The 15,107-nt window shown below is 38.6% G+C and overlaps 1 protein-coding gene across 7 annotated transcripts in view; it reads left to right on the top strand.

The window, feature by feature from the left end:
* The window catches only part of UTRN (utrophin), a 496,689-nt gene that overhangs the window by 58,901 nt on the left and 422,681 nt on the right, over positions 1-15,107 (top strand). The window contains exon 1 of one of the 7 annotated variants that reach the window (XM_034990903.1): positions 448-466. The exons of the other annotated variants lie outside the window; for them this stretch is intronic. The gene's annotated coding sequence lies outside the window, so the exon portion shown is untranslated. Of the gene's footprint in view, positions 1-447; positions 467-15,107 lie in introns of those variants that run through there. 7 annotated transcript variants of the gene reach the window in all.

Consider the following 15,107-nt stretch of genomic DNA (forward strand, 5'->3'; position numbering starts at 1 on the left):
CCTTTTTTTCCTGTTTTTTGGATCTCTGACTTTTTTTTTTTAAGATTTATTTATTTATTTATTAGAGAGAGCATGAGAGGGGGGAAGGGCAGAGGGAGAAGCAGACTCCCCACCGAGCAAGGAGCCCGAAGTGGGACTCGATCCCGGGACTCCAGGATCATGACCTGAGCCGAAGGCAGTCGCTTAACCAACTGAGCCACCCAGGCGCCCGGATCTCTGACTTTTTTTAAACTACTACTGATTCTGAAGGAAATTCTTACAAAACGGCAGATTTTGAATGACTTATTTGAATTTCTTTTGAGTTTGAAGATGGTTAACTTCCAACTTAAAAGACAGAAGTGATTTCTGGATCTCTGGGATAGAAGTTTGAGTCTTTGGATTTAAATTCTGTATTTTCTCTTTCTCTTCTCTAGTGTGATAGCTGTCAGCATCATCCCAGACTGTGCTGCGACTGGTGATTCTTTAGGTGCCCTCACGATTTTATTACATTTTCCTATACCAATACATTACTTTCCTAGGGATGGTAAGTCCCAGGGGTATCTATAGAATGCTCATTTTTCCATGTAATTTGTAGAGCATAATACACTTTGTGGGAAGAGGCTGTGGAGTTGGACTTACAGTTGAATCCCAGCCATCCTGCATCCTGGGTCTGTTTCCTCACTTGCAAAATGGTGATAATGGGATTGTTGTGAGTCTTTAAAGGTATATCTGTGTAAAATCCCTTGCACATTACTTGGCAACTTGCAGGAAGGATTATAGTAAATGGTGGCTGTTTTTGTTAGTAGAGCCTTTCAAGTTAATCCAGGAAAAATGAATACGGCTTAGATAAATAAAGATAAGACATGAGTTTAAATGAGGCCCCATATGCATCATCATACTGAAAATTGACCAGTTTGTCCTCATCCTTCGATCTAGATCTGTTAGTGATTTTTCACATCATAGCATCAAGGCAGTAATCCTATGCTGGACTCACTTAACTGCAGATCCAGTACGTGGCAAGAAATATAGAAATACATGACAACAAATGGCCTGCAGTTGCTTGGAGAATGTCTTTGTGGCAAGGTGCCCGAAATGTTTTGCTGGTTTCAAAGTTCACTTTCATTTGTTCAGAAAGGTTTTTATTGTTTGCAAGCAAGCAAGGCAAGCAAAGGAAAAGGGCACATAGCCTCCCATATGATTCTGTGCTGTACGACCTATTTGCCTTTTGATATCTTGTATGAAAAAGCTTTATTTAGTCTGCAGAGAGGACTATTTCTCCAAATAGAGGAGAACTGTCATAATGGTCTGGAAACATGATAGATTTCAGTTTAATGCTGTTCATCCAGATACCGTGAGAGGCTGGAATGCACAGAGGTTGTAAGATAGGCATCTCGTACAAATTCTTCCAGGTCACTTGCATATCATCAGTGGAAATGCCTCCTCAGATAGCAATCCTCTTGGCCCTCTGAGAGGTAGCTCCTCCTTTCACACCAACCCTGACCCTTTTCTCCTGGCCCAACCAGCCCCTAGCTAGGAACCTGCTGCCAGAGTGAGTCTCCTGGCTTTGACCTGGCCTGTTTTCTTGTTCTATTCCTGAATTCTGTGCCTTTAGCTTCTGCTTCAACACTTACACAGTCACGCCCTTTCTGGTGTTAGTAGCTCCTGGATTGTGTTTGACAGAAGAAATTCATTTCCCCAGCAGATTCACTTTCTAAAACTCTAGGTAACTCCAACCCACCCATGCAGTCTGGTATCTGGCATTGCTCTGAGAACTGTTTAGTTAGTTTTTAATAAATATTTAATGGCTAACTCTGAATAACTAGTGTTACAGCAGGAAAAGAAAGGAAAAGCATAGTTTGTGTGTATGTGATTTATGGGACATTTGGGAATAGAGGAGAAAGACATCATGAAATGAAAATACTTATTATATTTTATCTCTGCCCATGCAAATTCTTTAAAACAATTGTTCTGTTCTATCTTTGCTCATATGAATTTAAAAAATCATGGTGGATTTCATAGTGATGGATTTTAAACTGGGAGGTTATGGGTATTTTGCAAGTAGGTTGAGAAAACAGTTCTCAAGTCCCACTGGATCCTTCTTATCTACCCACCTCCTTCCTACTTATTTCTTATGCTGTTACAAGGAGAATCTTATGTTTTGTGATGAGAAGTTACTTTGTGGCTAAATGAACTGTGCACTATTACAAAAAAAAAAAATCTTTGAGATTGTGTTCTGTGTATTCACTGAATTTGTTGCTGGGCCACATGCTGTAAAATTTCTCAGAGTAATAAAATCTAAATGAAAATAAATGGTGTTGAAGGTATATCTACCTCTTGATTATTGAAATAAAGAATTGGCATTTACTTCCCATAATTTGGAAGTCTTCAGTAAATAATATGTGCCTGGTGTTTCATGATGAACAATTCTTATTGTAGTGGGTTTGTTTTAGGAAGAGTGTCAGCATTGATTTCTCTGTAATTTTCTAAAATTTCTCGTCTGCTTTTATTCTTAAATCAAGTAGCACTTACTTTTCTGTCAACCTCGGGTGAGCCACCCGTCTAAGAACTAGAAGTGAGAAAAAGAAGGAGCCCAAAACAAAAGATTTAAAGAACATTTATAGAGATCTGCTATTTTCTGGGTCCTGTTGTAATTGCTGGGGTGTTTTAAGTGGTTTTAAACTCGATGATTCTCCTCACTGGCAGCCCAGGACCACTGCATATACTCCGCAGACTGCACAGAGGTGACGATCGACATTTCTTTCTTGGAGTGTGCAGTGCAGGGACATCTGTGAAGCACATCAGGCCCTCTTTTAGTGACTGTTTTCTCAATTCACACTTAGGTATTCAGTTTCTAGATCTAGGGCAGTAAATCAGAAGATCCAGCAGCAGGCTGGAGTGCTGCTGAATATCAACACAGTGACAATAATGAGATGTGCTGATCATACAGAAGACCAAAAAAAAAAAAAAAAGTGCAAAATAGCCTCAAAGCCAAGCAACCTGGGTCATTATGGCAATAGATTTTGCAACCTCTAATAGGGCTGAAAGTGAAAAATGATAACACACGTACCAAGTCTTTCTTGAGGTTAGTGTTTTGCATTTGATTTTTTTTTTAAGATTTTATTTATTTGGAAGAGAAAGAGAGGGAGAGTGAGCAGGCATGAGTGGGGGCAGGGGGTAGAGGGAGAGGGAGAAGCAGACCCCGTGTTGAGCAGGGACCCCGCTGCGGGGCTTGATCCCAGGACCCCGGCATCATGACCTGAACCAAAGGCAGAGATCAACTGAGTCATCCAGGCACCCCGTGTTTGAATTATTACCTGCAATCACAGTTGCAAGTATATTCACAAAGCAAGAGGTACAATTTCTGTGATTATGAAACAGATTTTTCCGGTGTCAGTCTTCTGGGATCAAGAAGAGGTGAAAGTTATATTCAAAGGCTAACATTTGGTTAATATATCTGAAGTACTCCATATTAATAAAAAATATTTATTGACACCTCAGGTTTTGTTAGATAGGATATTTGTTTTGTCTATTTATAGTATATTCAGGCAGAGTTACTATTTAAAATACTTAATGACTCATGGGAGAACGGCTCAAACCTATCAGATAGATGTCAATTAATGAGAAGGGGCGATGGCTGGTAAATATGTCTAATGTCTAAAATGCCCTAAAATGTCTCTTGACATTGCCACGTGTCTTGCAAGATCACTCCCAGTCGAAAGCCCCTGATAGAAAGTGTTTAGAGCCACCTGTTACTGCTCTCGTAAGTGCTATGGAAATATTTCCTGTCATTATGATTGTTGTTGGTATCTTCCTTCATTTCAATTTTTTATTTCTGATACGTTTAAAAACATACAGCTAAGACACATCAGGATTCTGTTCTCCAGTGAAATCGCCACATGTATTACAAATAAGGCTCTACTTTTGATAAGATTTACTCACAGTTTGTCAGAGCACATACACAGGGACTCTTCCACAGAGGACATTTTTCATTTTTCTCACCTGCTGCCTTCCTTCCTGACATCTCGGCACCCTGAAACTGGAGCCTGGGAGGACCGCCCGTAGGTGTGGAATTGGAGACCAGATGTTCCTCTGGGCCTCCTCCCACCGCGCTGTAGCCTGCTTTGAGTTGATTAACGGCTCAGCTGGGGAAGGAGCCTGTTACTTTGGCTTATGCCAAATTCCCCTCCTTGCCTTATGATGATATGTTATTAGTGTCCTGATCCCTCTTATTTGTTCAGTTAATCTGCGCTTCCGGGATCTCAGCAGATCACAGCATTTTGTTTTCAGTGACTTCATTTCATAATATATGCTCTGGGTAGGCTAGACTAGAGACATTTAAGCCCATCAATTTAATATCTACAAATATTTTATAGTTAACCTTCCTATCCATTCTCCTTCAGCATTCTTGGAAACAGATGCTTAAGCTGTTTACTCAGACTGTCCTACTTATCTAAGGTATCCATTTTCCTATTGACAGGATATAGGCTTATTTTTTTAATCCCCAAATCCATAAGAACTGAATATCCAGTGGGACATGGGGATCAACTGAAATCCCCCCATGTTAGAATCATTGATCACGTGGCTTCTGGCGGAAACTCTTGACAACCTTATTGTTTTTTTCCCTTTGAATCCTCTCAGCAGTTTCGACAAGCATTTATTTGTTAATACCCATTGATAATTATAAAAAATAATTTAAAAATATCTAAATATGAGATAAAAGATTGGTTAAATCATTGTTAGGTCTACCCACACAATTAGTAAATGTACTTCAGAGGGTAGGTTTTACAACCATGTATCAGCTACAATCCGTCTGTTGCTGATGGAGTGGAGGAAGGGTAGAGCCTATCTTTCCCTCACCCCCACCTTGTCCCCAAGTACACTTGGGGCTTTAGAGTCAGACTGCCTTGAATTTCAATCCAGGGACTTCCATTTGCTAACCCTGTGAGCCCTGGATAAGTTGCTTCATTTTAAGTGTTTTTTACCTCTGCTGGAAAATGGGGATCATAAAAACATTTACCTAGTATGGATGTTGTGGGATTAGATTACATAGTAATCCTATGTAGGAGGCATTCAGTACATTGTTGCTAATAATGGCAACAACAATAATGTTACTACTACTAATATTGCTACAATTATTAATACATTAAAAATAGTTTAAATTACTGTATATAATAGAGTTGCTAAAATGAATCAGATTTAGCTGAATTAAAGTTTGATTCTTTTTGTTCATTCTCTTTAGATGATAGTAAGCCATGCAATAACTGAAAGAAAGAGTGGTAAATATAAAATCTAGGTTATTGATTCTTACCTTGAACATACAATCGTATTATAACTTCAGAATTTTAAAGCACTAACATTTGTTGCTATTCTGTGGAAATCCTTCTTTCTAATTTCTCAATAGTAACTGTCTTCTTAGCTTGTTAACTGTTGTGTTGTTAAAATAAGGTATTCCTGGGGTGCCTGGCTGGCTAATCAATAGAGCATGCAGCTCTTGATCTCAGGGTCATAAGTTTGAGCTCCACGTTGTGTGTAGAGATTACTTAAAAATAATTCTTAAGGGGCTCCTGGGTGGCTCAGTCGCTGGGCGTCTGCCTTCGGCTCAGGTCATGATCCCAGGGTCCTGGGATCGAGCCCCGCATCGGGCTCCCTGCTCAGCAGGGAGCCTTCTTCTCCCTCTCCCTCTGCCCCTGCTTGTGTTCCCTCTCTCTCTCTGTCTGTTTCTGTTAAATAAATAAATAAAATCTTAAAAAAAAATAAATCTTAAAATAAGATATTCCTTATTTCATAAAAAATAATTCTTTAAAGAAAATTTCAAATTTCTTATCTGCAGTGTTGAGTGTTTTTTCTTTTAAAAATCAGAGTAGTATCAAAGAATGTTAGAAAAAGGGGAAAAAATTCATTCCTATTTCTACCATGTTAACACAGTAGTAACTTCAATGTCTTATATTCCCATTTAGTCTCTATATTCATACCTTAAAATAATTGTAATTATATCACACTCCTAGTTTCTTATTCCAGTATTTTAGTTTTATATTATATCATAGGTATTTTCCAGCTTCTCTTAGGTCATTCCATAATTTAACTCTCTCCCTGTTTTTTGGTATTTAGTTTATTCCTAGTTTTTCAACATTATGGATAATGATGAGTGAAAGTGATCTTTATTGATCTGTAACGTGGAGGTAATAAAAATATCATAAGGTTGTCATGAGGATTACAAAAGCGAACAGATACAAAACAGGGTTTCTCAGACACAGACCTCTTACCATTTTGGGCAGATAAATCTTTGCTGTGGGAGCTCTTCTGTGCAGTGTAGACGTTCCACAGCTTCCCTGGCCTCTATCCACCAGTTTTGATAAACAAAAATGTCTCCAAACCTTGTCAAGTATCTCCTAAGGGGCAAAACCATTCCCAGTTGAGAACTCCCAATATAAAACACTTAGAACAGCCTGGCACGGCTCTAGTGAGTGCTGTGTAAATATTTGCTATTACTATAATTGTTGTTGGTATCATTCTTTGTTTGGGTTGTTTATTTCTGATAAGTTCCTAGAAATAGAATTTCTGGGACAAGCGTTTCTGACATTGATTACTAAATGCTTTCTAGAAGGACTGTGTTAACTGTGTTAAGTTTAATGCTGTCAGTTGTATATAAATATGTCAGTAACTTTGAGATCCAGCCAGTATTCAGTTGTGAATTCCACATATTGTTTTATGTTCAGTTTCTGTAATTACTAGTCAAGACGAGCATTTCCTGTTTCTTCACTTTGTATTGCCCCATCTGAAGGTTCTGGTAGAGGTTTTTGTTGATTTGTTAGTTTCCCCCAGCCTCCTCTCCCCCTGCCCTTTTTGAGTTGCTTTACCATCCACCACTTGAGATTGAAAAGTCATACCCTCAATAACCAAGTCTGTGTTAAATTTCTTTGCTTGACCTTTAATGGCATCCAAGTTGAACGTTGTGAGGTCCTTTCAGATTCTTGTGTTTTACCCAAACAGTCCTTTGTGATTTCAGATTAAGACAGGGTAATTGACAGTGTCTCATAATAATAGAACTTTCAGGGTTTAAATATAAGATGGCATCCTCTTTTTTTGAAGGATAATTTTGTGGAGGAGAGCTCAACTTTGTATTCTGTGATGTGTCCTCTAACTAATGTGGTTGCCTCTGGTTTACCCTTTTGGAAATAATCCTAATCCTTGCTGTGGGAGGTCCCACCCATATCCCTGGCTTTTAGCACTTCAGTGCCTGGGGCCTTCCAGCTGCAGTCACTGGCATTCCTTTGCCTGAGGGCATTCTCTGGCTGGAAAAGCTCACACCCAGGGTTGGCAGGAAGTGCCTGACCACTGTCAACTGCCAACAGCCAGTGACTGCTATAGTATAAATCCCTTGCTCTCTTGCATCTTAGGTGAGCTGCCTTTGAGATGAACATTTTACCCTGAGGTTCTCTGAGTTCCCAGTTGGATTATGATTCAGTGGTAATTTGCTTGAAAATGACCTTTTATTAGTTACTTTTCCTTTCCTGTCTCATTTCTTCATTCCCCACCCAGTGTGTTTTGGGATCACCTCCAAAATAAACTGCAATTGACCTTGAACAACACAGGTTTGACCTGCATGGATCCACTTCTATGGAGATTTTTTTCCCAGTACATACAGTACAATATTGTAAATGTCTCTTCTCTTCCTTATGATTTTCTTAACATTTTCTTTTTGCTAGCTTATGCTATTGTAAGAATACAGTATATAATACATATACAAAGGATGTGTTAATCAACTTTATGTTATTGGTGAGGCTTCCAATCAACAGTAGGCTATTCGTTAAGTTTTTTTGGGGTATCAAAAGTTATATGCGGATTTTCGACTATGCAGGGGGTTGGCATCCTGAGCACTCAAGGTCAGGTTGTTCAAGGATCAGTTGTACTTATACATATGAATGTATAAGTTTGTCTCAGTTTCTGCTTCTGGGGAGAATCTAAGATGTTAGCCAACTTTTCCTTTGATCTTGACCCTTTCGTTTGACCCTGATGAAAGAAGAGCAAAAATCAGACCAGGAGAATAGAAATCTTTTGAAGACCTGGCTGTATAGAAAGTAGATGAGTTTAGTTTCACTGACTCAAGAGACAACTTGGACAAGTAAATATTCTAGTTATGTTCCTGCCCAGGGAGTTTCGAGAAAGAGTGGCTGGGTGGCATGGTGGGATTAAAGCCACAGCAAGAGGCCTTTTAGTGTCCCCACCTAATGTGACTTTCCGCCCACTTCCTTCACACTCTGGACTGACTCGGGCTTGCTGAGTGTCAGAAGCAGCTTGTGGCTTTCTCCACATAGGGACTGACTAATGTTAGAAAGGAAAAAAGAATCCTCATCTGTTGCTTTCCTAATTTTGTCCTTGTTTTTGAGATTTTATTAATGCTTTGGGAAATTTTTTGGCTTGTACCTCTGCTAGTTTGGCAGCCAGGGGCATTATTTCAATTGCAGGCTTAGTCCAGAGGGCTGTTTGAGTAAAACCACTTAGGAGTTGAGGGATGACCTGATGGGTCTATTTCGAGATGCTAAAAGGGGCTTTGCAGGACCATTAAGAGTAGCCCCTTTAAAATTAGAGGCATAGCGGGGCACTTGGGTAGCTCAGTCTGTTGAGCCTTGGACTTTCGATTTTGGCTCAGGTCATGATCTCAGTGTCCTGAAATCAAGCTGTGGGTCTGGCTCCACACACAGCGGGTTGTCTGCTGGAGATTCTCTCTTTCTCTCTGCTCCTCCTGCTCGCTTGAGCACTCTCTCTCTCTCTCTCTCAAATAAATAAATAAATCTTTAAAATTAGAGACACAGGTTGGTTGATTCCAGGGATTTCTGTCATTACGCTGCTACTTCCTTTCTCAAATTTAAAGAACAGAAACAAAGACCAAATTAATAGCAGTACTAATAGGAAACAAAGAAAATTAGTAAAATAAATAAAATTGTAAATATCTGTTTTGTTAATTAAAAAAAATCAAATCTTTCAAGCTGATTTCTAAAAAGTCATATTTGGCTAGACTGTAAGAACTGAATTTTATGGGGGTGGAGTCAGAATGCGGAGGTCCTCTGTGGGTATCCCATGCTAAGGCAGAAATTTCTCTCTCAGGCCCTCCCAAGGAGGGTAATTAACTGATCAGCCTATTACATGGGCACCTGTCTCCCTGACCCATTCCACACCCTCCCCGCCGCCTGCGCCATCATCCAGCTGCTTTCCTTTGGTGCCCGCTCTTCAGACTGCAAACCTCGAGGAGCACTTGTCTTAAAGTCACATAGCTGTTTTGTTTCCTTGCCAGCAAAACATTGAATGTAGTTTCTAAAAAGCCAGGGTCATCACGTGGTTTCCAATGACTTTAGCTGCAGGTGAACGTGACCCAGAGTGAACCAAAGTGAATGTTGGGCAGTATGGGTTTCACGTTTTCTGTGTGAAAGTTCTTCCTTTGTTGTTTGTGATTAATAACTGAATAGGATATAAAGCCAAGTGATTTCATTGTTGAACACAGACTTGAAGGTCATGAGAAATTGCCTGTTCAAATTAAACTTTGCCAAGATATGGTCAAAAGGTCAGCATTAACACCTGGATAGTTTTTGAAACAAGGCAGAGAAAAACAGAACAACGAAACACCATTCTTTAGTCAGTGTAAAAATTGATGTCAAGTAGATCAAATGATGTGTCAGATCCTTACAATAGATGACCTAGACCCTGAGTTTATACAGGGAGAAACACTTTAAAACAAAGGTGTACTGAGGACCTAGTGTGGACCAAGTTGTTCAGAATGAGTTTGTTGTGCCAAGAAATGTGGCAAAGAGTTAGTTGTAGGTATGACTACTTTGTTAATAACTTGATTTTTAAGTTTTGTATCGTATTGTTTTACTGTTTGAAATAGGGTTTTGAATCAGGTTTCTTGGTGCTTGGCACTTTGAATTTTATTGTTTCCAATATTTCATTTAAGAGTCACACATAATAACTGATGAAAATACAGCGGGACTTAAATTTAAAAATAGTGAGTCTCCTGTGCATAATACATAGCATCTTCAATACCTATCTTTTATGCTTATTTTCTTTTCCATGTATTCTCTAGGCTTTTGAATTTAGAAGTTACGAAAAGATTTTCTTCTAGTCTGTCATCTTTACTTTCCCCATTTGGAGAAGGAACTGCCCCAGTTCTTAGTGACGTATTTGTATACACATGTCCATTTGTATGATGAATTGCCACAAGACCTACCAGCTGTAACTTTTAAACCTAAGGATGGGTTAATTTTGAAGATGACACACTGAGAGCCTGGCTTTCTCAGGACTGGTGTGATGTAGATGTAGAGGGATGGCTGGGCCTGCTTGGGTCCTGTTCCTTCCTATGTTATTACTTGCTTGTTTTCCAGCTGGGTCTTCAGTTTCTTCTCCTGGGACAGCTTCTAGGCCCTAAGTCAACTGGTAGGAATTTGTGTGGTAGAAATAACAGCAGACGGGCGGAGATACAAACTCCTCACTTTGTTCCCATTAGAATTTTTCCCTGCTGAAAGCAAACAAACCAAACCAAACAAAATCCTCTAAAACATTATAATTTAATCGGAATTGAATGATCCCTGTTGAAGAAGTTTTCTTACATGGCTGACTCTTAATTACTTCTGAATGATTAGGATTTTTCTTTTTTTCCCAAGGATACATCAAGTTCTTTCTTTCTTTCTTTTTTTTTTTTTTTTAAGATTTATTTATTTGACAGAGAGAGATAGCAAGAGAAGGAACACAAGCAGGGGGAGTGGGAGAGGGAGAAGCAGGCTTCCCACAGTGCAGGGAGCCTGATGTGGGGCTCGATCCCAGGACCCTGGGATCATGACCTGAGCCGAAGGCAGACGCTTAACGACTGAGCCACCCAGGCGCCCCTCAAGTTATTTCTTTGTCAGTGAATGTTTATTGTATATTTATGATGTGTAAGGAACTATGTGAGGGAGGCCAGGGGTTAAGACAGTTTCTTCCTTCAGGGAATTAAGAATCTCATGAGGTGGGGTGCCTGGCTGGCTCAGTTGGTAGAGCTAGCATGCGACTCTTAATCTCAGGGTCATGAGTTCAAGCCCCATGTTGGGCATGGAGCCTACTTTAAAAAAAAAAAATCTCACAAGAAGGGGAGATCAACATGGGCATATATATATATATATATATATATATATATATATATATATAATTAATTCCCCCCCCAATATTTTGTTATAATTAAGGAACAAAATATGTGAATTCAAAAGGTGGGGGTGGGGTAGACATAGGGCTGGGGAGGAAACTCTAAAGCCTTCATGAAAGAGGATGCCATTTGGTATGGAAACTGGTGGGAGCTCTGGGACCAGACGAAAATGTTCCAGAAAGAGGGTGCAGATCGGTAGGGGATGGCTATAGGGAGGCATGCAGAATGCCATGCTAAGTAGGTTACTTCACCCTGTAACATATAGATATACCTGACTAGAGGCAGTGGATGATGTTTGGGAGGTTTTGTGTGTGCAGTTTCATGATCACAAGAAGTTAATCTTTCAAAGGGGGTTAGGATGCATATAGGAGGGTGGATGGTATGGGAGGTTGTTGTAATACACTGAGGGGAGGATGCTGAGGAGCTGGACATTGAGGTTGGTAGCTTGGGAATATCTTGGCTCTGTTGAAGAATTAAATTGAATTATGTCAAAGCTCTCTTCATGGTTTTAATATTTAAGATTCTGCTGCCAGAAGCTGAGCTCACTCTTCTCTTGGAGAGTGTAAGTATGACTGAAAGAACTTGTGTGTGAAAGATTCTTTCCTCTCGTATTTACAGTATCAGTTTCTAGTTTAGGAGCTCAGCTGATACCTGCAGAAATTGCTTCTGTTTGTGACCTGCTTCCCTCTGCTGTCCCTTTTGTGCTTTTCCTAGTTATTTTCCCTTGGAAGATAAAAGGAGGTGCTTAGGTCACATTTCATTTTTTTGGGTCAGTGTGTGTGGGATTGCCCCTCTTCAATTGTGTTTGTAGGTGCTGATCTGTGTATTGTGCCCAGTTAGGGCTAAAGGCTTGGATGGTTACAGTTGTGCTCTTCCTCCTCTGTGTTTCTGCTTCTGGTTTTATATTTCGGTTTGTGGTTCCCAGGCAGAGATGAATGACTGAGAAATGTTGCAGATGAGTGGGTGTGTTTGTTTCCTATTGCTGCTGTAGCAAACTAGCATGAATTTCATGGCTTCAAACAACACGAATTTATTATCTTACAATTCTGGAGGTTAGAAGTCAGGCACAGGTTTCACTTTACTAAAATCAAGGTATTGGCAGGGCTGCATTCCTCCTGGAAACTCTAGGGGAGAATCAATTTCCTAGTAGCCTGGGAATATCTTGGCTCTGAAGAGGCTGCCCCCATTCCTTGGCTCATGGCCCACCCGTCTTCAAAACCAGCAATGGTGGGCCAAGTCTTTCTCACATTGTGGTGGATAAATCTTAATTTTCATTTTTTTAAAAAAAAATAGAACCTCTGCACAAAGAATTTTGCACGGTGGTTAATTCCGCAGTCATTCCTGCTTGTTCAAAATAAATTTCATCACATTTGGGGGGGGGGGACAGCTGATTTATAATTAATTTTAAAAAGTAGTTAGAAGCTTTTCTTTTCCATGTATATGTGTGTACGTATTATATCATGATATGTATGTTTGTCCAATGATGGGGAAAAGGGAAGGAATGAGCCAAGTGCAGGCATTGGATTGTAATTCTGGAAAGGGTCATAAAGAGGAGAAGTAACTTTGCTGTGACAAAAACATGTAAACCACTCATGATTTGCCACTTTTCACACTTTATTCTGAAGCCCTATACTTCAATTAATGTGATTTAATGGTTTTCTCTCAGTGTTATTTGGCAGGATGTTGTTAAGGAAAGACATCCAACATGGTGTTGGAATCTATTTGGGAACAAAACAAATGAGTAGCCAAACTAAAAGTGAAATTTAAAGAGTTTTATTTTATGAAAACTGAAGGAGGTCAGAGGCTAGTTAACAAGGAGTTTCTTTGTACATTTATGGATTCAGTGATAGTTTGGCCTTTGGAATTTCTTTTAGGTAAGCCAAATATTATTAAGGCAGATTCTAGATTTAACGTCATTGCATTCTACTGCTGACGTAAGAACCCGGGTAGCGTAATTATCACAAGAATATAAAAACTGATGTATTATAATCATACAATTCATGTTCATTTACTTGGAACTAGGGAGTATACCTATGGGAGATGTCACTTCCATGCAATCTCTTCCTGCATTTTTAGGAAGGAGTCATACGTGAGTCAAGGATTTCTTAAGAAAACACTTCTAAGACAGTAATAAATAAGTCACTTAGACCCACCACTTCTTCCTTGTTAATTTTATAGATAGGATTTCCTTTTTCTGCTCCTCCCCAGTCATCATTATATAGACAATGCAATTGCCATTGAATAATATTTAGAATTTTTAGAATGATAATATTTAGAAAATTTTTAGAAAATATGCATTTCTGAAATACTCAAATTACCATTAGAATTAAAGTAGGGTTTTGTTGTGGACAAATATGTCAGTTTAATAACCTATGAGCCTAAATCTTTCATTTTTCTTCTGATAAATTTGATTAGCTCTTGTTTTTCACGGAGACAATTGAGTTGGGTGAGGGCCAAGAGAAAAAGTCTAGGAATGTTAAGCTCCTATATAAGGGGAAGTTTGCATTTCTTTTATTGCTGATAATCCTTACTGATCTAAGGATTGAGGTCCTGTATGTTTGTCACTGCTCTTCCTTTTCATGTCCCCTAAAGAGCCATCGTACAAGACGTTGGGACATGCACAGTTAAGATGGCCTAATGCTGGACATTTGTTCCTTCAGTTTCTTCAATCTGCTGCATGTAGAATGACATTAATTAAAGGAACAATGAGTCTAGCATGTCGTAGATGCCTAATAAACAATTTTTTAAAGAAATGAATCAAATAACTTGCTTGTATATGTGGTTAAAGTTAGTTTTTATAGGGTAGATTATTTCTCTTTATTTTTGCTTTAGGAAAGGTGTTTGTATTGTGTCTAAAAGGAAAGAGAAACATATCTTTAACATTTAGAACTATAAATCTTAAGTTTAAGAATAAGATTAGCCCAGTGTTATGCTAAGAACTACAGAAGAGGACCAAAGAGAGATCTAGTGCCTATTCTTTCATGATTTGAAAAGGTGTCTCTATACCGTGTTTGGCTTAAGGGGTCTTGTTTTGTTATGTGATCCTTCAACTTCTGTCTTGACCTTTCATATAATGAGACCATATAATCTTTTAAGATAATGTTCTTAAAGTTTTTTGGGGTCAGAGAGTAACTTAAAAATTGATAGAAACTATGGAATTTCTGCCCCCCACTCAAAAATCACATATGCAAACACATAATTCTTCTTAGAACTTAAAGAAGTTTGTAAAGTCACTAAAACTTATCCAGATATGTAGCAAAATATAAACTTTTGTTCATTTATTCAGTTTATTCTTATTTGTCCATTCATTTCCATAGCTTTATAGGTTTATAGGATTATCTAAGAGAAGGCTACCTTTGTTTTTTTTTAAACAAAATATTATGTACTTATGTTTAAAAAGCCAGACATTTCATTGCATAAAAGTTATGCCCTGCTCCCAGGGGGGATAATCCCCATCATTAGATGATTAAAAATTTTTTTTTTGTTTGTGTGCATATTTAGTGTATGTATTATGTTTCATATTGCCTATTTTTAATAAATACAAGATCATATTATTTATATTGTTTTACAGGGTTTGGTGGTTTTTTTTTTTTTTTTTTTTGCGCTAGGTATGCATATTCAATCTTTTTCCATGCCAGTATTGGTAGATTTAGCATATTCTTTTAAATTACTATTTCACCCTTTAATTAGCATGGACATAAGTCTACAGACATACTAAAATTATTTATAGAATAATTTTTGTAGTTAACATGGTTGGTGGCAGAAATAAGAGGAAAATAAGGAGGACTGGTTGGAATGACATGTCAGTTGCTAAAACTCCCCTTTGTTCATCTTTTCACAGAGTAGTTGTGTACCGTAAGGCTGGGGGAGGCATATATTTTAAACAGGAGGTTGTTGGCCAAGAAATAGGCCTCCACCTAACAGAACACCCACCGTGATGATTTAGAATGTTTGAATC

This window comes from Mirounga leonina, unplaced genomic scaffold (genome assembly GCF_011800145.1).
Source record: "Mirounga leonina isolate KUSES-001 unplaced genomic scaffold, KU_Mleo_1.0 Mir_53, whole genome shotgun sequence".
Lineage (NCBI taxonomy): Eukaryota > Metazoa > Chordata > Mammalia > Carnivora > Phocidae > Mirounga > Mirounga leonina.